Source organism: Carassius auratus, unplaced genomic scaffold (assembly GCF_003368295.1).
Source record: "Carassius auratus strain Wakin unplaced genomic scaffold, ASM336829v1 scaf_tig00215795, whole genome shotgun sequence".
NCBI lineage: Eukaryota > Metazoa > Chordata > Actinopteri > Cypriniformes > Cyprinidae > Carassius > Carassius auratus.
Genome location: NW_020528247.1, coordinates 26,906 through 49,013, shown reverse-complemented (window position 1 = coordinate 49,013; position 22,108 = coordinate 26,906). Strand labels below are relative to the sequence as shown.

Below are 22,108 nucleotides of genomic sequence, written 5' to 3'. Positions count from 1 at the left end.
TCTCACCTAAAATTCTCTATATAATAATAGTCCTTAGGTACACAACATATGCAAATACACACAAATAAACACAACAACCCCATAAACAAACTCTTGTATATTTAGCAAACAATCTTGTCTAAATAATTTTACAATCATTGTTGTGGCATTATTGCCCTCTGCTGGTGATATTGTGCACTGAACCATCTTAGCCCTGCCTCCTGCATTATCTGTGCTCATTAGTGGCTTCACATACATAATACACACACACACACACACACACACACACATATGCATCCACATGTACGCACACAGTCTGTCCTTTTTGGTGAAACCACCCACTCTCTGCAACTACTAAAATATTCATGCTGCCCTGATAATATGTTTTCTTTTATCATCATCATCCCCTCACACACAGTAATTTCCTTCACACACTATTTAAGAAAAATATGCTTACTTATCTTTATTTAATGACAATGAAATGCTACAAAATCATCAAAATACACATTAAAACCCATAAATGTGTGTGTGTATGTGTGTGTGTGTGTGTACAGAGTGTTGTCCAAATCACTGCTGTGAGCTTGTAGTCCATCAGTCTAGACTGATTCTGCAGGCCTGGCAATATAGAGGCAGGAGTCTCTCTGCTAACAGAGAAGCTAGTGCTTATTCAGCAGGAAAGCAGTGGTGTAGCTCCACTGAGACCTCTCATTATCACACACAGACCCCAAATGCCTACGAGAGCCATAGGTTAAAGCTGTTTCACTTTGCATGCCAACTACAAACATTTCACACATGGCATACATGCAAAGGAATGCAAATGTGTTTATCTACACTTGCATAGGTCGTTAGGTCTACAGCCTGGCTTCTTTGTTGGTGTTTGTTCATTTATTTTACTGTAGTGTGAATTAATTCAAGAGGTTTGTGCTTTGAGTGTATAGGTTCAGCTAATTAGACTAAGTACTTCTATGTAGTTACAGATATGTACATAGCCAACTATGTACATAACATGCAAGAAAAAATAAATAAATTGTGCGCAAGATACCAATTCGTTCCCTCAATGTGCTAAAACATTCACACGATTAATATTTTGTTACCTCGATTTGTTTATTCGTTCCTTCGATTTGCTAAATTGTGCGCACAATTTATTAAGTCGCACGATTTAAGTCAGGGAAGTTGTGGCCTAGTGGTTAGAGAGTCAGACTTGTAACCAAAAGGTTGCGGGTTTGAGTCTTGTACTGGCAGCGATTGTAAGTTGGGAGGAAATAATTGTACAGTGCTCTCTCCCACATTCAATACCACGACTGAGCTGCCCTTGAGTAAGGCACCAATCCCCTGGGTGCTGCAGCAGAAAAAAAATTTGCTGCCCACTGCTCCGTGTGTGTGCACTTTGGATGGGTTAAATGTAGAACACTAATTCCGAGTATGGGTCAGCATAATTGGCCACTTCACTTTCACTTTCTTACTAATCTGTTCTCTCGATTTATAAATTGCGTTATGAAACAAATTAGTAAATCGTGCTCAAAATTTATCCTACTATTTTTTTCCTGCATGCCATTTGTGGGGTTCTACAGATATGAATGCAAGCTAAGAAACATCTAGGTTACATATGGAAACCTTTGTTCCCTGATAGAGGGAACAGAGATGTTGTGTTGAACTTCCAACACTAAAGACACTAGCGGTTACACTTGGGAGCCCAGATACCTTTGACATCAATGAGAAAAGGTCAATGAAACTGGTGAGCAAAATTTGCATAGCTGGCCACTAGGGGTGTAACGGTAAGCGTATTGTGTACCGCACGGTTCACGGGCAAATTCCAAATGGACGTTATCTTCCCTATCACCTTGGAGTGAGAAGGGCACATGCGTGTCATTATGTAGTCGTTTTGGAATGCATTTGGCAGAGGGAACAACAATTTCCTCATTATCTTTAGCTGACATGTACCTGTGACTATACAGCATGGTGTCTGTCAGCAGATTTGCTGATGAACACCAGCATAAAAAATATTTATTTTATATTTTAAAAAGTGTTACACATTAGTTTTTATAATTTACCATATTTTAAACACTTTTCTAACATATAAAATTTATGGGTTTTTTTTGCTACAGTTATGCTAACAACAATAAAAAGACATTTATGACATTAAAACAGCGACATCTACTGACGAACACTGTCAGCAGAAGAAATTGAGGAAATTGTCACTCCCTTTGCCAAGTGTATTACAAATGACTGTGTAATGGCATGAATGTGCCCTGCTCACTCCAAAGTCCCCACTCCAAGGTGATAGGAATGATCACTTCCATTTAGAATTTCAGTCGGTCCGACACTAGGGGTCCCTATACAAAATGCCACAGCCGCTCAACTGCATTAATTAGTCCAAGGCGGATGTAGATGTTGACAAGCGGGGCTACAAACAAATTCACCTTTCCTTCTCGTAACCTTCCAACACCCAAGAATGATGATCTCGATTTCTTACATCAGGGAGAGCTGGCAAATAAGGCAGAGTTCACCTCCAGCTGAACCCTTTTTTTATTCTGAGAAAAACATGAAAAATGACGGTTGAGAATTCCTGGTTGCAACATTGGGAACGTGTTAATTTCCCAAAGTGGGCAGAGAACACTTCAATAAACAAATCCTACCTGAACGGGAAGTAACATGTGGATATAAATCCTATGGACTCATTAAAAGGGAGTCCTACATAGGAATTAATACAATTTTTGTGGTGGGATCCGTGCATGAGTGATAGAAGGGTAGTACAGGGTTCATAAGAAGGAACTGAACTGAAATGTAAGAGAACATTACAACCTTGTGAAGGCACTAAATGCAAGCTCTACACTCTACCATCCATCTAATTTTAAAAGCTAGGGCCCAAAACTCTAGATGGCACTGGTTCTATTCACAGATTGTAGAATTTGACAAATGTATTAGGTGTAGCCCAAACTGAAGCTCTATAAATATACACTAATGAGGCACCATTTGATAAGGCTAACAAAGCACAAATGCTCCTGGTTGAGTCTGCCTTCACTTCCAGTAGGCATGGTAAGCCTCTGGCCTGAAAGGCTGTAAGGATTGCATCTACAATCCAGTGGGAGATCTTTTGTTTGGAGACAGCATTCCCCTTCTGCTGACCTCCAAAGCAGACAAAGAGCTGTTCAGATAGTCTGAAACTCCAATTCCATTCCAAATAGATGTGTAGGGCTCACACTGGGCACAACAGAGACAGGTCATGGTCCCCATCGTATGGGGGGATAGCTTGCAAGTTTACCACCTGATCTCTAAAAGAAGTGGTGGGAACCTTGGGCACATACTGTATCCAGGCCGGGGTATCAGGACAACGTGAGAGTCTGCCAGCACAAATTACAGGCATGATCCATAAAAGGAGAGGGGTTGGAGATCCCCCATCCTCTTGATATAAGTGAGCACTCTCAGGAAGGCCATCTTCATAGAGAGGGCACTAAGTCCAACTGACTGAAGGGGCTCAAACAGATCTCTCTGTAAGTCCTAAAGGACCACTGAGAGATCCCAACAGGCAATGATGCACAGCCTCAGAGGATTCAACTTCCGGGCACCTCCTAAGAATCTGATAACCAGATTGTGTTTCCCCATCGATCTGCAATCTACAATGTTGTGGACACATACATCTTGAATGTAGATCAGTTTGTCTACATTCCAAGATGGCGCCGCCAAGTTTGGATGCCGTCCATTGTCGCTCCGCTTAGATTGTGTTTTTATTTACTTTTTTACTTACTTTTGCTTTCTCTTTTAACACACATAATGTCTGCACTGATCATTTAGGACACTTAATCCTCCAATCCATGGTGGCCATCTGAGATTCTCCGGAATACAGAGATGAACAATGGCCGCCTGCATAACATCCCAAGGAGACGGATCAAGAAACACCACAGGAAATGCGCTGGGATTCGCAAAAGACTGAGGAAAAGAGCTCACAGTCCTCCTCTACAGAGCATTTAGCTAGCTAATGTCCAGTCTCTGGAGAATAAGATGGACGATCTTAGAGCCAGGATAAGTTTCCACAAGGGACATTAGGGACTGTAACATCCTTTGTTTGTCTCCAACATCCTTTGTTGGTCCCAGACACTGCTATAATGCAGTTTGAAAGCTTCTCTGTTTGGATGGATGGACAGAACAGCCGAGGCCGGTAAATCCAAAGGTGGAAGAGTGTGTTTGTTTCATGATTAACAAGAAATGGTGTGACCCCAGGAATATCTCCACTCTGTCACGCTCCTGCTCGTCTCATCTGGAACATTTATCTGTTATTTGCCGCCCATTCTCTCTGCCCCGATAATGTGATATAACATGATATTTAGCCCCTAAAATGCTAATTTTACCAAGGCAACCCTGCCAAAAAAACTTATATTTTTACCACGGGAAGCAATTTTTATTGCGGAATCTCCTGGAAACGAACTTGGGCAGAATTTGTTGTGAAAGCCTGGCAACCCTGATCTGAATGCACGTGCTGGAGATATACTTCTAATTACGGTAGCGTCTTTACTGATGAGATGCGCATGAAAATCGCATTTGATTTTTTTGCACAGCCCTACTACAGAGGGGTGTGTACTTAGCACACATTTTACAAGATTAGATGTTTGTCAGTGGTGCTCATGACCTGCAAATCATTTGCCATAGTCCTATTAGTCATCTCTCCTTACTCTGTTTATTTGGTAATTAAAATGTTATGCACTGTAATGTAACAGGCTATCACTAGCAAGTGGCTAATCATATCCCTTTAGTGGCTCAGTAGAATGCGTTATTCATTTTCTGTGCCTTTCCGAATATTGACACACTATTCGGGCACATTCCTACTTTGCACTGTACAATGATGCTCAATGGGGAAAACGATTATTCTAGTAAGCCTGGGCCAGTTGTTTGCAAGTGTGTCCAAACCTGGGGGCCTCGTGTAGGGAACCCACTGTGGCATTGAATGGATTTTCGTGAGGCCAACAGATCAATCTGCATCTGACTGAATCGACTCCAAAACAGGTGGACCGGCTGGGTGTGTAGCGTCCACTCACCCCTGAGCATGACCTGCCGTGAGAGGGAGACCAATACATGATTGAGTTCAACTGCAATGCAAGTGGTTCACAGATACCTGAATCTCTGTTGGCTCCACAGTAAGAGATAGAAGGCCAGATGTAAGCCTCGGTGCAGTGCCCATCTTAGGACTTTGATATGAAGCGATCTCATATGCATCAGTTCCAATGGTATAAGCGCAGTTGAGGATTGAGAAATGAAAGAATGCATCCTTCAGGTCTATTGCTGGGAACCAATCTTGGTTTTTGACACATGTTAAAATGTGTTTGAGGGTTAGCATTATGAGGTAACAGAATGCCACTGAACTTCGGTAGATGCCTAGCAAACTGAATCGCATAGCTGAGCCAAATGTTCCTGAGGAGCAATTGGTAAGACTTGGGGGGCTTAAGCAAGCATCTCAGTGGAACTACATTTAACATACCTGGGGCAAGGGTTCAGCAGAAGAGAAATCACAATGACAGAGGACATGTGTCCTTCATGGGAGCACAGTGTCCTGTACGCCAGGTCTGTCAAAGAAGTCACTGCCAAATGCAGGAACCAGAGTTCATCAACATGCAGCATACTGACTCAATCACTGAGTTGTTACATCAGAACATGAGGAAGCAGAGAATCTGATCTGAACAGGCTCTGATGTGCAATCTTAGTGCCTGGCCATCACACAAATGGGAGGGTCAGAAATGCTGGGAGTGAGATCAGGGAAGGAGGAAATATCTCTTTAAATGGCCATCTGGTGACTTCTCTTCCATGTGGTTGAGAGCCGGAGCCCAGCAGGATCCAACTCCCATCCCCACATGGAGGTGGAGCTTTACTCTCATCTCAGGTTCACTACGAAGACTTTCATGGGTCCTTAGTAGGGGTGGGAGGATCGATCTAAATATCGATAGTATCGATGCCAACACTGGTATTGGTATCGGATATCCACTAGTCCTTAGCATCCTGAGGACGGGCTGGCGATCCCACTTTCCTGCGAGTGACTGGCCGCTGTTCAGGATTTACTGACAGCCCAGGCTGTTATGGGGCCTCATTAGTTCTCGCATGAGGCCATCCCCAACGACAAACAGAGGGTGCTGCTTTGGGAGTGCAGGGGTAGAACCTGACCTATGCCAAAACAGTTATCCATTTCTTAACCGTGGAGAATCTCTACGCAAATTCTTCAATGGTGTCATCAAGAGACCATCCTGAGAAATGGTGGCACTGAGAAAGCGCACTTTTTCAGCCTTTCCACATCTCTGCCAGGTTGACATCGCCCTCCCCAGAGTCTTTGCTGTGGAAATATGATCTCAAAGATCACCACTGAAGCACCCAGGGGTACTCTCACTGTGTATGGGCAAGGGATAAACCACAGTTTGTGCCACAGATCCAATGATGAGGAGATTGAGGCTTTTCCTGTGCAGTTTGGTCATTAGTCCACATGCAAAACACAGCACCAGGTCACTGAAACCAAACATTTTTGAAACTCCTGCCATAGTGAAAATTGTGAAGTCGGACCATGCGATGTTATCTCCGCCTACTGGAAACTGTTTCAGACTTCTGATTGGCAAGTCTTTAGGGTTGAGATTATTTCGCTACCTGCTGGCTTGGCATGCTCTTGACAGTGCTTTATAGCATGCTTTTCCATTTTCATGTAGACTCAGGTTGTAAAAATGCCCGTGAACATGTGGAAATGGCCTGAAAGGTGAATGCAGTGCAGAATCTCACAGAGAAAGAGTTGAGGTTAATCTGAGATTATCTATTTGTTATGTATTGATGTGATAGCTAAAAATGTGCAATTTCTTCACCACTAACATCACCAAACAGAGTAGAAAGAATAACTGTTTTAAATGGGTATTCCTGAACACTATCCCTGTTTGTGATTGGATAAGGAGGGGCACAAGAAAGCATTTTAAAACCTTCATTATATTCTTTCTTCTTTGAAACACAAAAGAAGGTAGCTTGAAAATCGTTTTAGTTTTATTTTCTTCTATTAAATACAATAGATGTAAAATAACAATATTTAAAACTATTAAAATAATGCAGAGTTTTATATTAAAAATAAAACTATTTTGTTACCACAATTCTAAAAATTATATATTTTTTGGTGTTCTGCAGAGAGTTGATCAAACACAAGCTCCACTTAAACAACACCCCCCAAAAAACTAAAACCTTTGCGTGTACCTCTATGATTCTGTACTTTTGCACAGAATGAAAAAAAGATGAGCGACACTCCAAAAACCTGTGACAATCCTGTGCCACGTTACCATGGCAATACCAGAGCCTCCTTTAGCATGTTGCCAGGAAGATTATTTGGCCCTATATCTTTTTTGTCTCCAGACTCTTGCCCTTTTTTAACTCTCACAACACCATGAATGTTGTCAGGTTCTCTCCGTAATTCTGCCCACATCCCAATGTCCCTTTTTCCATCTTACTACTTCACTGAACTTTGGACCACCTTCGTCTCACCTGGCTCTCATTCTAACAGTCTCCCTGCTGACTTCCGCACCCCCTTGTTCTCTTATAAAATCAAATCATGCATAAATGCAGCACTGATGTCAAATCAGTGTGATCCTGAAAAGATACAGCTTATATAATACCCCCTCTTCCAGTTGTTTTTTAAAACCTCTCCATACTTCCTTTCAGTTCCCCAATGCACTCTCATTCACCCTCTCCAGATCCCACTTTCCATATTAATCCCAATACTGGAGACAGTAAACCTAAACACCTGAATCTGAGTTAATGAGTAACTGTGTGAGTCAAGGTGTGGGTTGAAATGCATATGTGTGAACACATGATTCACATGTGTGCATCCTTGAACTTGAACTCAAATGATAATCTGTGATGTGCACATGGATGTTAAATTGAATATTGATGTCTGTGATTTTAAATGGAAGGTTTTCATACTCCTACATGTGATGTTTGACTAATGTAAGCCAATAATGGGACCTTTTGTCCACCATAAAGGCGAAATTAGATTTCCCTTAATCTATGTTGTTTTACAAAATGAAAAAAAAAAAGCCTTGGGCACTAGCAGCCGAACTCCCTGAAAGCATACAAAAATGTAAAATAAAAAGATAAGTAAATGGAAAAAATTAATTATAAAAATCGAATCACCTTTCCACACGTTTTTTTCCTGGGCAAATTTCAGCAGTAATCCCTTTCTGCCTCTTTGCAAAACCTTCGCTACATTTCAAGGTGGCAAATAAAGTGGTTAAACATGTTGCTATGGGAACACTTTCCCTGGCAACCCTGGGCAGCCCGGCAACGTGCCAAGCGGTTGCTAGGGCAGAGTTGTCAATCACGTCAGAGGGGTTAGTGTGTATGCCAGGCATGTTGGTGGGACCGAGCTCTGCTGCTGAGAAAAGAGAGATACATACACAGCTCTGGTCAGCTGCAAATGAAGGTCAGCTGGCATTGTAAGTGCATAATGGAATACCAAGGATATTCAGGAACAATCACAAATATTCAGAGAGCAACTTGACGTCCAGTGAAGCTGCTTCAACCGTTAAATGTAAGAGAAGAGTGGGAAATAAAACACGAATGTGAGGTAGTACAAAAAATATTTCTATGATAAAAGCTGACTCATAAAGAAAACCTACAAACCACAGCAGAAACATGAAATATATTAGAAACATATGCAGAGTCGTAGAGGAACTTATACTGAAGAATAACAAAATATCTATTTGGAGCCACAAAGTAGACTGAGAACAGGTTCTAAGCATTTAAAGTTTCAATTCATAGGTGGTATTCAGCTCTGGTGTGTGAGCATTGTAGGTGGAGAAAACAAAGGGTGGAAAATGATGGTTGGAGAGAAAAGTATAGTTACCTGATCGCTGACCAGCTGGCCTCCTTTGAGCGGCATATCATATGAAGTGAACACCTGTAGTCCCTGAGGAGGAGGATGCAAACCAGCTCCTAAAAAGACAAAAGACTGAAAGTTTAAAAGATATAACAAATTCACAAATGAATTGCATTAAATGACAGTAAAAGATATTTTACTGTCAATGGCAGTAAATACATTTATATTGTTACAAAATATCTTTATTTCAAATAATCTCTGTTCTTTTGAATAATGGCTGCTGAAAATCCTGCTTTGACATCACAGTCCTGCTTGATTTGATATTTGTTTTTACAATTCAAAGTAATTCATACATTTTTAAGATTAGTCTATCCAAATTCGTTTTTGGACCACAGTGTATTTGAATGCTTGAATTAATAATTATTATGCAATAAAATTTGCTTGATGAAATTATTTTCTGCTTTCTGCTTGCAAGCATGTGCTCTCATTTTTTCATTTCTATCCAGATACCCTGATGCATCATCTTACCCAGATAACTGTGACATCATGCCAAGAAAGCACATAAGTGTTTAAATATAAACAAACTCCAGCTCCACAACTCTGGTATGCAATTAATATTTTATGTCTGTTTTGTGTTCATCTGCATGAGAAAATCCACCCTTTCGCCTGGCAGTAATCTTATCTGCATATAACATATTAAACAGGTCACATGCAGGTCAACGCTCACAACGTAAATAAAGCTGAAATGAAAGGAGCCTTCAGAAAGTTCATTTTCATCAGTGATTATCTGCATTTATGCAGCTATTTGGGAGAGAAAACCGAACAAATTCTCTGTTCCAGGCCAATTTCATAGTCTGAAGCATAACGTATCTAACACCATTAAACAGAGCAACATAAATTCCCATGAGCTGTTATTCTGTTCCACATACTTTGTGTCCTAGGGTGAGAACAGAACCCACGCTAATCTTATCAGTCCTGACGAGGACTCACAGCGAGTCACAACAATCCTCAGAGGAGAGGTGGATGCATGTTGCAGTTCTGGCTAGATAGGATTCATTTCAAAGGCTTGTCAGGCATTGGTTTACTGGAGTCAATTCTAAATAGGACTTATATTATGCTTGATAGTCCTTTTACTAGCCATGATTGCCAAAGTGGTCCTACTATACTAATATTTATATGATTACGTTAATAGGTTTGGTGCTATCTGTAGAAATCAGACTGCAGATTGCAGTAGAACTGTGACAGGATAAGATGATCTGTAATCACTTTTTTTTTTTTTACTTTTGATGGGTGGAATATTACTCCACTTTTCTCTATTATTAAATCTTTACCTAAACTGAAGTCTACCAAAAATACAACTGACCTATAAAGCCAGAAATAATGTCTATCCATCAATGATATAGTGTTTTTGAATTATCCTCATTTGGAGACATTGCTCAACAAATACTGATATGCACTTGAAAATCAATTAGGCCTAATTTAAAAACAAATCAAATAAATAAATACTTTAATGTGAAAGAATAAAATATTTAAAAAGATTTTTATTTCAAATAAATGCTTTTTTATTTCAAACTTTAATTTCATCAAAAAAAAGCACATTTAGCAGCACAACTGTTCTCACCATTGATAATAATAATAATAAGAAATGTTTCTTGAGCACCAAATCATCATATTAGAATGATTTTGAAGGGTTATGTGACACTGAAGACTCGAGGAAAGGCTGTTTAAAAATCGGCTTTGCCATCACAGCAATAAAGTACATTTTAAAATACATTCATATAGAAAACCGTTATTTAAAGTTTTTGAATGGTAGTGCATATTTTTACATGATTAAATTTATCATATTTTTATGATATTCAATTTTTTTTCTTTTAATGAACTAACCTATAAAATAAAGTGCCTTAATTTTATCTTTCAGCGACCTTTCTGACCGTCAAACTATCCAATTCTAATCTTTCCAGTAAGCATTCCTCTGAAAATCTTTCCTGCTGGTAGCTGCTCTGATCACAAGCACAAGCTCCATCTACCCAAGGGACCTCATAGATCCTTTCTTTTTCTTTCAAGGCAGAACTGTGTCATGGATAAATTCATCTGTGCTTTTGTTTGTGTGTGCGCCTGTGCCTCCCCATAACTATGTCAATACCCCTGCATACAACGGATGTATAGAGAAACCTTTTGTACCACATTTTCAGAGAGGAAATGTCTCCCCATCTTTCCCCCTTGTTTGGCCCCTCGTGGGTAATGCCTGATTGACCAAAGCACCTCTTAAAGGGGTCAAAGGGCAGACAAAACAGTCTGGTGTCATGGCAACCTGACTCTCAGCAACTAGAATGATAGGGTAGGCAGGGAGGGCTTTGAACAGACTGTCTGTCAAATTATTCTCAAACCCCTCTGCTGGTTTTCAGACTGGAACTCACAGACAAACAGCAACATACAAACTCCTCACAAAAAGTGATGAGTGACAAGCATGTTTCGAAAGCAGAAACAGAAGAGAAAATAATGACACTAAATAAACAAATAAATAAAATAAATGAAAAGAGTAAATGTAATATTTGTAAATGATAAATGTCAAATATGGTACATATCTATATAGATTATATTAAAATGATATAAGAAAGTATATTAGTCACAATACACAGATTTTAAAAAAAATAATACTTATCTTATTTTACTTTCCATAAAGAAAGTGCAAAACTGTCAATTTTTTTGTATGTCTGATTGTAAATAGCACTTTTACAGCATCAAACATTGTGTATGCGGCTCCTTTAAACTCCCACAACCAACTCCATCACTTAATTACCTTTTGTTCTCTCATACTCAATACTGCATGATACACAGTTTTCCAATTTCCTGAACCTTAATGCCTTATGCCTGAATATTGATTTTTTTATTATTATCTGTTTCTCTGCTGGTGTGTACTAGCAATATGTAATTTTGTATCACGCTGCCAAATAATGTGACCTTATAACACACGACCAACAGTATGTGAGATGTTGTTAATTAATTCAGGGGGGAAAAAAACAGGCTAAAGCTTTTGCGGAGTACATTTCCATTGACTAACGCTTACCCTAAACCTATTTGTGCATGTCTATGGCAAGCAAGTGATCCCTCCCTAGATGGTTTTGGGCACACTACCGGGTGAGTTCACAGTTCTTTCTGTTCAGTGGATAAAAGGAAGGCAAATGCATTCAGATCAATACTATGCCATGAGAGGGGCCCAGAGTGTGCAAGAGAGGAAGGGGGATTGGTGGAATTGGACAATAGAGCCACTGATTAATCATTCCTGTGCTGTTATTGACTTTCTGGTAAAGGGGTGAGTCAGAACCTAATTTATGTGTGTGTTTACTTAGCTATACTGTGGACAAATTTTTTAACCAAAAGTTTGCTAAATCTGATAAAACCTTCAAGGATGCCTTCAGGAAAAAATTATGCATACATAAATTAAATAATACATTGCATTTTGTTATATACATTTATTTTACATACTTGTTAAAAGTTTGTGGTTGGTTGGACTTTTTAAAGGGGTCCTTTTATGCTCTTTTACAAAGTTTTGATTTTGTTTTGGGGGTGTACTAGAGCAGGCTCTCATACTAGGTTGTTCGGTTTATTTTTCACATATTTGACATTATTATAACACCTCTCTCCCTGGCATGGCATGAATGGCTCGAATAGTTCCTATATCAAATGAAGGCCCGCCTTCTGAAATATGAAATGTGCTGTGAATGGTTAGCACTGGAAGCACTCGGCTCCTGGTCAGGAAATGTCATGCCCTTACCATAGTCGCCTGAGAGCTTCAGTGTAAATATTGCATCAAAATCCGGATAACTGAAACCATTTTAAGTTCGTCTGCCTTGGGAAAGCTAGCATTTCTCCGACAAAGTGAAAACACTTGTTGCATTGTCTAATGTAGCTCAACCAGTTCTCATCCCATTTGTCTATATTTGTGATATCACAAATCCCGGACAATATGCATTGTAGTCCAAACGAGTCGTTCATTGAAGTGATTTCAGTTCAATAAAATATCTCCTTTTGAATCGGACTTTGAGCTTTGTAACTTTGCAGATCTTTTTTGTGCTAAACAGCAACATTACAGACTAACTAAAGTTGAAAAAGTGAAAAACCATAATAGCACCCTTTTAATGTTTTTGAAAAATATGCTCACCAAGGCTGCATCTACCTGATAAAAAAAAGTTTAGTAATAGTTTAAAATATTATTAAAATAATGAAAGTGTTTAATATATTTTCAAATGTAATTCATGATGGCAAAGCTGAATTTTCAGAAGCTATTATGTTCCTGTAGCTCAATTGGTAGCTCAAGGTTGGGTGTTTCGATTCCCCAAGAACACATCATACAGTAAGTAAAAATGTTTAGCCTGAATGCACTGTAAGTCGCTTTGGATAAAAGCGTCTGCTAAATGCATAAATGTAATTTAATTTAAATGTATTAATCTATATTAGTCATTACTCATCTGCCTTCAGTGTTGCATGATCCTTCAGAAATCATTTTAATATGCTGAATTGTTCAATATTATTTATTACTATTTCAAATGTTGAAAACAGTTGTGCTGCTTAATAGATAGATAGACAGATAGACAGATAGATAGACAGATAGATAGATAAATAGATAGATAGATAGATAGATAGATAGATAGACAGATAGACAGATAGACAGATAGACAGATAGATAGATAGATAGATAGATAGATAGATAGATAGATAGATAGATAGATAGATAGATAGATATTTCATACTCGAAAAAAACTTTCCGAAACTTGTGACAAACCGGAAGGAGAATTTTGGGAACAAAAATACTCCTTCAAACGTACAACTTATTTTTTGAAACTTTGTCCATGTTTAGCATGGGAATCCAACTCTTTAACAGTGTAAAAAACTCAGTATGCATGAAATAGCATTTCACCCCCCCCCCCTTTAATATAACAGAATAAATATTAATAATAATATTTATAAAATATATTTTATTATACTACAATGAAAACATAAACATTATAATTTCGCCCACAAATAATATAATTTTTATTTGAAATTAAAGTGACATACAGCCAAGTATGGTGACCCATACTCAGAATTTGTGCTCTGCATTTAACCCATCCAAAGTGCACACACACAGCAGTGAACACACACACACACACTGTGAACACACACCTGCAGCAGTGGGCAGCCATTTATGCTGCAGCATCCGGGAGCAGTTGGGGGTCCAGTGCCTTGCTCGAGGACAAACTCTCTAACCACTATGCCACGATTTACCAATTTCATAGTTTGGAAGCATCTTTTTTATTTATTCATTCAGACAGGATGAAGAGCTTGACTGTGTGTTAACAGCACGACAAAGGGCATCCCACGGGGTGTTAAAAACAGACACATATCAGCCGACCAGACAACACACAGGAGGTCACCGGACAAGAGCTAAGGGGAAGGGAAGTGTCACATTTCCCCAGCTTTGACATCTGACCTTCTGGCTGTGACCTTGTACATTGTCTGGGAGGGCAGACAGGCACAGCTGAGCACAAATCACCTCCTTCACCAGAGGATGATGCTGTATGATCATTCATGCATCCAGACAATCTGTGACTCCTTTATTGTTTTACTTGCCTTTGTTCTCTGTTGATAAATATTGTGACGAGTCAGCTGCCTCCTCCCTGATTATCACCGGCACCCCGTCCTAAATCGCCGCCCTTCACCAGGCTCCCGACTGGAGTGGGTGTGTGAGAGGAGGGGCGCTGGACGAGTCAGGGCTGGCGGCGTGTGATGGGGCACACCTGAAGGAAGTGGAGCCTCATTACCGCCGCTGCTTAAAAGCCCAACGCGCCTCTCCTCAGGAGACCGGTCTCTTCCCCGTGCACGCACACTGGTGTCCTCGTGGGTCCAGGAAGGGTGCGTTGAGGGACTCCCGCGCCACCAAGACGTGAGCTGCCGGACCCGCGATCCGGATGGGAACCGCACCCGTATACACGGCCGACGGGCCAGGATGCCGGGCCGTCCATCCCCTACCAGCGCCGCGGCCGACGAGAGAGATGCGGCCGCTAGAGGAAGCCGCCGCCCCTCGCGCCCCGGACCAAGGAGGGGAGCGCGTGCGGCCGCCGGACTCCGCCCCTTACCTGGACCCTTCCTCCATGAACACTGCCTGACCCACACGAACCCCGCAGCACAACGAGGACACCAGATTCCCTGTTATTTTGGACACTTTCCCCCTTTTTGGCCACTTTTATTCCCTTTGTTTTATGATTTCTGTTAATAAAAGCCTCTCCGAGGCCTGACGCCACGCCCACTGTGTCTGTCTTGTGCTCCTCCCGTGACACTGGTGGAGAATGCGGGCAGGCGGAGCCTAGACAGCGCAGTTGGGAAACGTCTGGTGACGTCACTCCCTCTCGCTTGCAAACGTTCGTGAGAACCCAGACTGGGACGGAGGAAAACTGGGGACAGCCTCCCAGCCACACAAGGGGTAAGTGACTTTTCCATTGTCATTTTACCCTGTGGTTGGTTGAGGCTGTCACTAAAACCCGGTTTCTCTGTCCCTGTTCTGGTGCGCTGCGAGAGGGAGGACCGCCCGGAGAGGAAACCCCGCCCACTCCGACCGTTTGGAGCCTGGTTGAGGATGGTAGCACTCCCGTGTGGGCGGCGCCCTGATGACGGGGATGTCGCTTGGGAGGGGGAATGTGACGAGTCAGCTGCCTCCTCCCTGATTATCACCGGCAGCCCGTCCTAAATCGCCGCCCTTCACCAGGCTCCCGACTGGAGTGGGTGTGTGAGAGGAGGGGCGCTGGACGAGTCAGGGCTGGCGGCGTGTGATGGGGCACACCTGAAGGAAGTGGAGCCTCATTACCGCCGCTGCTTAAAAGCCCAACGCGCCTCTCCTCAGGAGACCGGTCTCTTCCCCGTGCATGCACACTGGTGTCCTCGTGGGTCCAGGAAGGGTGCGTTGAGGGACTCCCGCGCCACCAAGACGTGAGCTGCCGGACCCGCGATCCGGATGGGAACCGCACCCGTATACACGGCCGACGGGCCAGGATGCCGGGCCGTCCATCCCCTACCAGCGCCGCGGCCGACGAGAGAGATGCGGCCGCTAGAGGAAGCCGCCGCCCCTCGCGCCCCGGACCAAGGAGGGGAGCGCGTGCGGCCGCCGGACTCCGCCCCTTACCTGGACCCTTCCTCCATGAACACTGCCTGACCCACACGAACCCCGCAGCACAACGAGGACACCAGATTCCCTGTTATTTTGGACACTTTCCCCCTTTTTGGCCACTTTTATTCCCTTTGTTTTATGATTTCTGTTAATAAAAGCCTCTCCGAGGCCTGACGCCACGCCCACTGTGTCTGTCTTGTGCTCCTCCCGTGACAATATCTATCGGGTCAACTTTAACTGGTTAAATTTGAATAACTATTTAAATCCACTTGTAGAAAATCAGGTCAAGCTGATATCTACAGCATAGTGTGAAGCCAACATACTCAGAGCTCACTGAGTGACTCTTTTTCCAGTATTCAAGTCATTAATGCACACAAATTGAGAGCATTTCAGAAGGTTTCATCATATTAATTAGGAAATGCTACTGCTGAAGTACTATCAACAATAATTTAAGAGTCAAACATGCTCTCACTGTGACCAAACATAACAGTAGAGTGAACACAATACTGTCAGTTGGAGGGGCATAGTTACGGATGCTAAGCAGACACCCAGACCGTCAAACCTATGTCATCAGGGAAGGTCCTTCAATGCAGAGAAGAGGGACATTTTCAGATTTAGATTTTTTTTTTTAAGTTGTGTGGATTGACTTGCATGGAGGAATTGTTCACCACAAAACGTTCAATTTAGGCAAACATGGTCAATTTTGATTTCAGTTGGACTTCAAACTTCACCTTGAACTTGAACAATGCACAAGTGTTTGCACCATAGACTGTATAAAAACATGGACGTTGTATCCGTGACGTCACCCGTAGACTCCTGAAGATTGTTTTTGAAGCTCAAAGTGTACAGTGCGGGCCGTTGCCATCTTGGCAGCGCGTCACCACGTGACTCTCCCGGACAATCGAATTTGGGGAAAAAGGCGGGAGCTGGTTGCTGAATCCACGCCCTCCTAGCTCTACAGCATTGACAGCTGCGGCAATCAACCTGTCAGTGAAGTGGCCACGCCCTTAATTATGCAGAACTTTAAGGCTTAATATAATTTAAATGGATGAGTTATAATAAAAAAATCACCCCCTCACAGTTGTCATGAGGGAAAAATTAGCTATATAGACCAAAATGATTCGAGCAGGCCCGAACTGTAACGATGCAGCTCTATTCTATAAAGGGGGAGGGGAGCAGCAGCTCGTTTGCATGTAAAGAGACAGGCATGAAAAACAGCGTGTTTCTGCTTCCACTCAAAATAGGCATTTTCAAAATGATATAATAAATGATCTTTATGGTATTTTGAGCTGAAACTTTACAGACACATTCTGGGGACACCAGAGACTTATATTACATCATGTAAAAAGGGGGCATAATATGTCACCTTTAAGTATCAAAAAAAAAAAAAAATGGAAAAAAAGAAAGCCTCTGGGTGTTCAGTACTGTTTTGAAGAATGAATGAATAAATTAGATAAAGTAATAAATTAGATTTTAAAATATATTAAAATAAAAAAAGTTATTGTTTAATGTTAAATGCCCCAAAAACAAAAAAAGCAAACTATTACAGTTTGATTTGACAAATGAAGTCCTAATAAAACTTGAAGAAATTTAAACTTACAGCTTAGACATCTAGTTCAAAACATCTGTCTAGTAAAACCAAGAAGGAAACAGCTTAAATCTCCATAGTTCAATGAATCTTAAAATCATTAAGCCATCTTTTAAGATTGTCTTTTCATTTAATGAAGCTCAAAGCCTGAGTCCTAGATTTTGATATTACAACAATAGATGCAAGACTATCAATGTAGTTAATAAGCCAAATCTAGATATAACAATCCATTATTAATTCAGATGAGAGAATAAACCTAGTTCCTCATTTGTTTAATTTATTTTTTTCTTTTGAATTGGGAAATGGACTAAAATATCCTTTGAGAAAATGCCTCTCTTTTCCCAGGTTCCCAGATGAGCTTAAAGACCCATATCGAGCTTTGGGGACAGAGTGTGACAAAAATATACCATTTTCTGAGACCACACACACACACACACACACACAAACAACCTGGACAGTGTAGGATCAGAGGATAAGATAGCAGAGACAGGCAGGAGATAGGGAAGCAGACATGAACAAAGTGCAGACACAGATGGAAGAGAGAAAGTCGAGAAAGAGAAGAGTATCTCCACAAGAAAGACAGGGATACAACACAAATAAAAGAGCACTGAGGACACTGGAACAAAGGTACAATTGAAAAGTGTGTCTATCCTGAAGCTGCAGGCCATATGTTCAACTGAATTTGTATAGTTAAAACCAAATCTTACCCTGCTTTCGGTAGCGAATGTGTACATGATACCCCAGTTTGCATATCTGTAAGCTTGTGAATCTGTGCATGTGGATACCTGTGTGTGAGTTGTGAGTGCACATGTTGTGCATGGCATATGTAAACCTTTAACTTTTGGGTGCTAGATACTTCTGGGTGAGCAGATGCAGCATATACAGTAGTGTACTACATTTAACAATTTGAGGTATATAAGATTTTACAATATTTTTGAAAGAATCTCCTTTGCTCAATGTGTAATATATTTGTACAGAAACACAATCTTTTTTAAAGATTAAAAAAAAAATCTAATATTTCTTAACATTTCTTAACATTTGTTTTAATTAGTTTAAATCTTTTGTACCATTCTAACTCTTTACTGTCACTTATGATCAGTTTATGTACTCTTGCTGAATAAAAGTATTAATTTCTTTCAAAAACTAATCTTATTTAACCTAGACGTTTGAATGGTAGATACTCCCTTTACTTCATCAGAGGAGACTGGTTATAAGACATCTGGTTATAAGAGAAATCTTTGACATAAATCATACACAAACATAAGCACCGAGCACGTGCACGTGGCTACATTTATATAACAGAAACACACACATATTCGTTTCACCCAACCCCCTACATCTCAGTTGTCTTAGCAGCAGTGAGGGGAAACAAAGAAAGAATGAGTGGATGCATAACAATTGCATGTGGCAAAAGTGAAGGTTGAAAAATGAAAATGCAACCTTGCTAAAGGAAAAGAAGGGAAGCAGAGAAGGTGTAAAAATGAGAGAGAATATCGCCAGTGAGGGAGTTTACTGAGGCAAGCAGCAGCGCTGTGACCTACTAATGCAGAACTGAGGAATTCTCATTGCTGACCCGAAACACATTCCTCTGGACTGCAGATATTAACCCCCACGCGACCACTGTATATACACCCACAACCACACATGAGTACTGTACACACACTAGCAAACCTCAGATATGACTATACAGTCATGATGACACAATATATCACTCTCACTTGGTCATACATACTAACACTTCTGTGTCACCCTCACCGCGTAAACCTGTTTAGTGCACACATACACACAATAGTGGTACCATTTCTTCTCCAGCGATTCCAAACACACAGTATAACAGCAGTCAGGCAACTATTAATTAGCCCCATACTGTCAGTGCATTTGACTGTGCAGGTGCAGAATATCACCTGAAAAATATCACCTCCACTATAGCACCACAGGAAATAATGCCTTTCAGTTCTTAAAGGGACAGTTCTACAAAAATGAAATTCTGATATCATCTACTACCCTTTAAGATATTTTGAAAGACAATTTTGGTCACAAAAAGTGTGTGATCCGATGTTGTTTTGTTTTGTACCCCCTTGACTTGTGACAATGTGTGGCCAAAAATAGTTCTTCGGTAAGACCTTCAGGAAAGAAAGTCAAACAGGTTTGGAATGACAAACATTTTGAAGTTTCCATTTTAACTATAGTTCACCTTCTAGAATTTTTATGTGCTTTTAATATTTTTATTATTTTATAATATTTCTATACAGCTTTTAGTATTATCAATTCCAGTCAACTATAATTTATTTTCGCTAGTTGTCAAGGCCACATATGTTTATATATATATATATATATATATATATATATATATATATATATATATATATATATATATATATATATATATATATATATATATAATTTTCATTTCATGTACATTTCATTTAGTTTTATTTCAGCTTTATTTTCATTACCAAAAATAATTTTAATAGTTTTATTTTTACTTTAAGTTTAGATAAACATGAGACAATGATGACAAATTTTTTTTTTGTGATTTATCCATTAAAATTGAGGGTTACATTTGACATAGACATTACATGACAAAAATTATAAAGACACTGTATATTAAATAAATATTTATATTGAATTGGGTTTGCCATTATGGTCAGAATCTCAGGAATCAAGTTAATTAAACAGTGAGCAGTTACATTTTTGTTACAGAATATAAGCTGTTTAAAGAAGATAAAAAATGTTTGCTTACTTTTATTGCAACTGAACTTTAGACAGGATCATTTTTCAGAAATGTAATAAAAAATCTTAAGATAGCTATATTTCTGCTCTACTGAATGTAATGCATATCTACCTGTTGTTGAAAATGGCATTAACTCCCCAAAAAACGTCTTAATTTAATCTAATTTGGATGGTGAAGTGGGCTGAGATTTGATGAAAAAGCTATTTAGACCCGAGTCACTAGTAAGGTTAGCTAAAAATATACAGTAAATACTACAATTTAGGCCAATTAGACACATTTACGGACACATTTGATACCAGAAGAACGAGGCAAATTGTCGTATATGTTCCATTGTATGCAGAAATGCTTTATACAGAGCCCACAGGAATATAGTTTTTTTTTCTTCACAATAGCAAATGCCATCTACGTTAACTCCATATGACAATATATCAGTCATGAATAAATCTTTGTTACTTTGATTGCACAAAGTTGAACCGTTTTACTATAGAATTAAAAATGAGCCTAATAATAACCTGAAGTTAAACGAAGCAGCAGTGAATGTCCAAACAGTAGCAGTGGAGAGCCACTGTGAGTTTTTTGGGATTCACAGCAAAATGAATTTTCCACATTCTATTCCTTAGTGAGAAATTGTAAGAGAGGAGGCAGCGCTGATGTCAAACCTATTGATTTTTTGAGCACTTCAGTGAGGGTGGGCTCAAGCAATCTGAGACACTTGAACATACGGAGTCAATGGCCCTTATACTGTTTTGTACAGCTGGTGGTATGTATTCAAGACAAGGCTCAAGGCAATTCATTGGTGATACTGAATCTGATGTAGTATTGTATAAATGCACTTGCAAGCCAATGATGATTGACGTTTCAGCTGAGAGTCAAAATTCAAGGAAAGTTAGCTACACAAATATTGAATAGATTTTTGCAACACAAAAAAATAATAAATAATTAAGATATGCCATGCAGAGTACTGTATATGGTTATTCAAAGAAAAGGCATATTTAGTATGTAAACCAGTGCGGATTCCTCATAATAACTCTGCTTATTGAATGCTCGAGATATATATATATATATATATATATATATATATATATATATATATATATATATATATATATATATATATATATATATATATATAGTCGATGGTTATAGCATACAAAGATTAATGCAACTTCCATCCATTCTTTTGGTTTTTGATTATCACAGACTCCGAAAGCACAAGTCAATTAGAGATGGTCAAATATAACTAGTTTCTATGTGAAATGAAATATTTTAAAGCTTGGCATAACTAGATAAATGTATATTCTTTTGCACACTTGCAGTTAAATCATACAGTGCAAAAAAAGTTCACGAAAAACTCATAGTGCTCACATAAAAAGCACAATTTTTAAGAACACAAAAGAAAGAAATCGACTGGAGAGGGAACTGAGAATCACAGTATCTAAACGCAAAAGCTCTTAACTTTGTCTTCATTAGATTTATGCTGAAAGCAAACATCAGTTCTGGGCTGTTTTTTAACCACTAGACTGCCATTACGCTTTTATACCTCGGCAAGTTAGCAGGAACCATGAGGTTAGGGGCAGTAGAGGATAATCACCGTGAAGACAGGTATGCAGTCAGAGGTGAGATATAAAACCCTGAAAGAAACACAAATGCAAGCAGAGAGACAGAGGGTGGAATAGCATGCCATTATCAAATCATAAGAGGGGAATAAAACTTACTTTCTTCTCAGAGAGTGGGGAAACTGTTTGCTGATGTTGACATTTGAATTTACTGGATTGATAATAACAAGCGTTACAGCTGTAAACCTTTTCGCAATGGCACAGGCAGTGGGGATGAGGGGTGATGGGA

At 39.9% G+C, this 22,108-nt stretch overlaps 1 long non-coding RNA gene across 1 annotated transcript in view; it reads right to left on the bottom strand.

Annotated features, from left to right (window-relative positions):
- The window catches only part of LOC113095815 (uncharacterized), a 30,431-nt gene that overhangs the window by 6,780 nt on the left and 1,543 nt on the right, over window positions 1-22,108 (bottom strand). The window contains exon 2 of the long non-coding RNA XR_003288419.1: window positions 8,828-8,916. This is a non-coding gene — a long non-coding RNA (uncharacterized LOC113095815). The remainder of the gene's footprint in view (window positions 1-8,827; window positions 8,917-22,108) is intronic.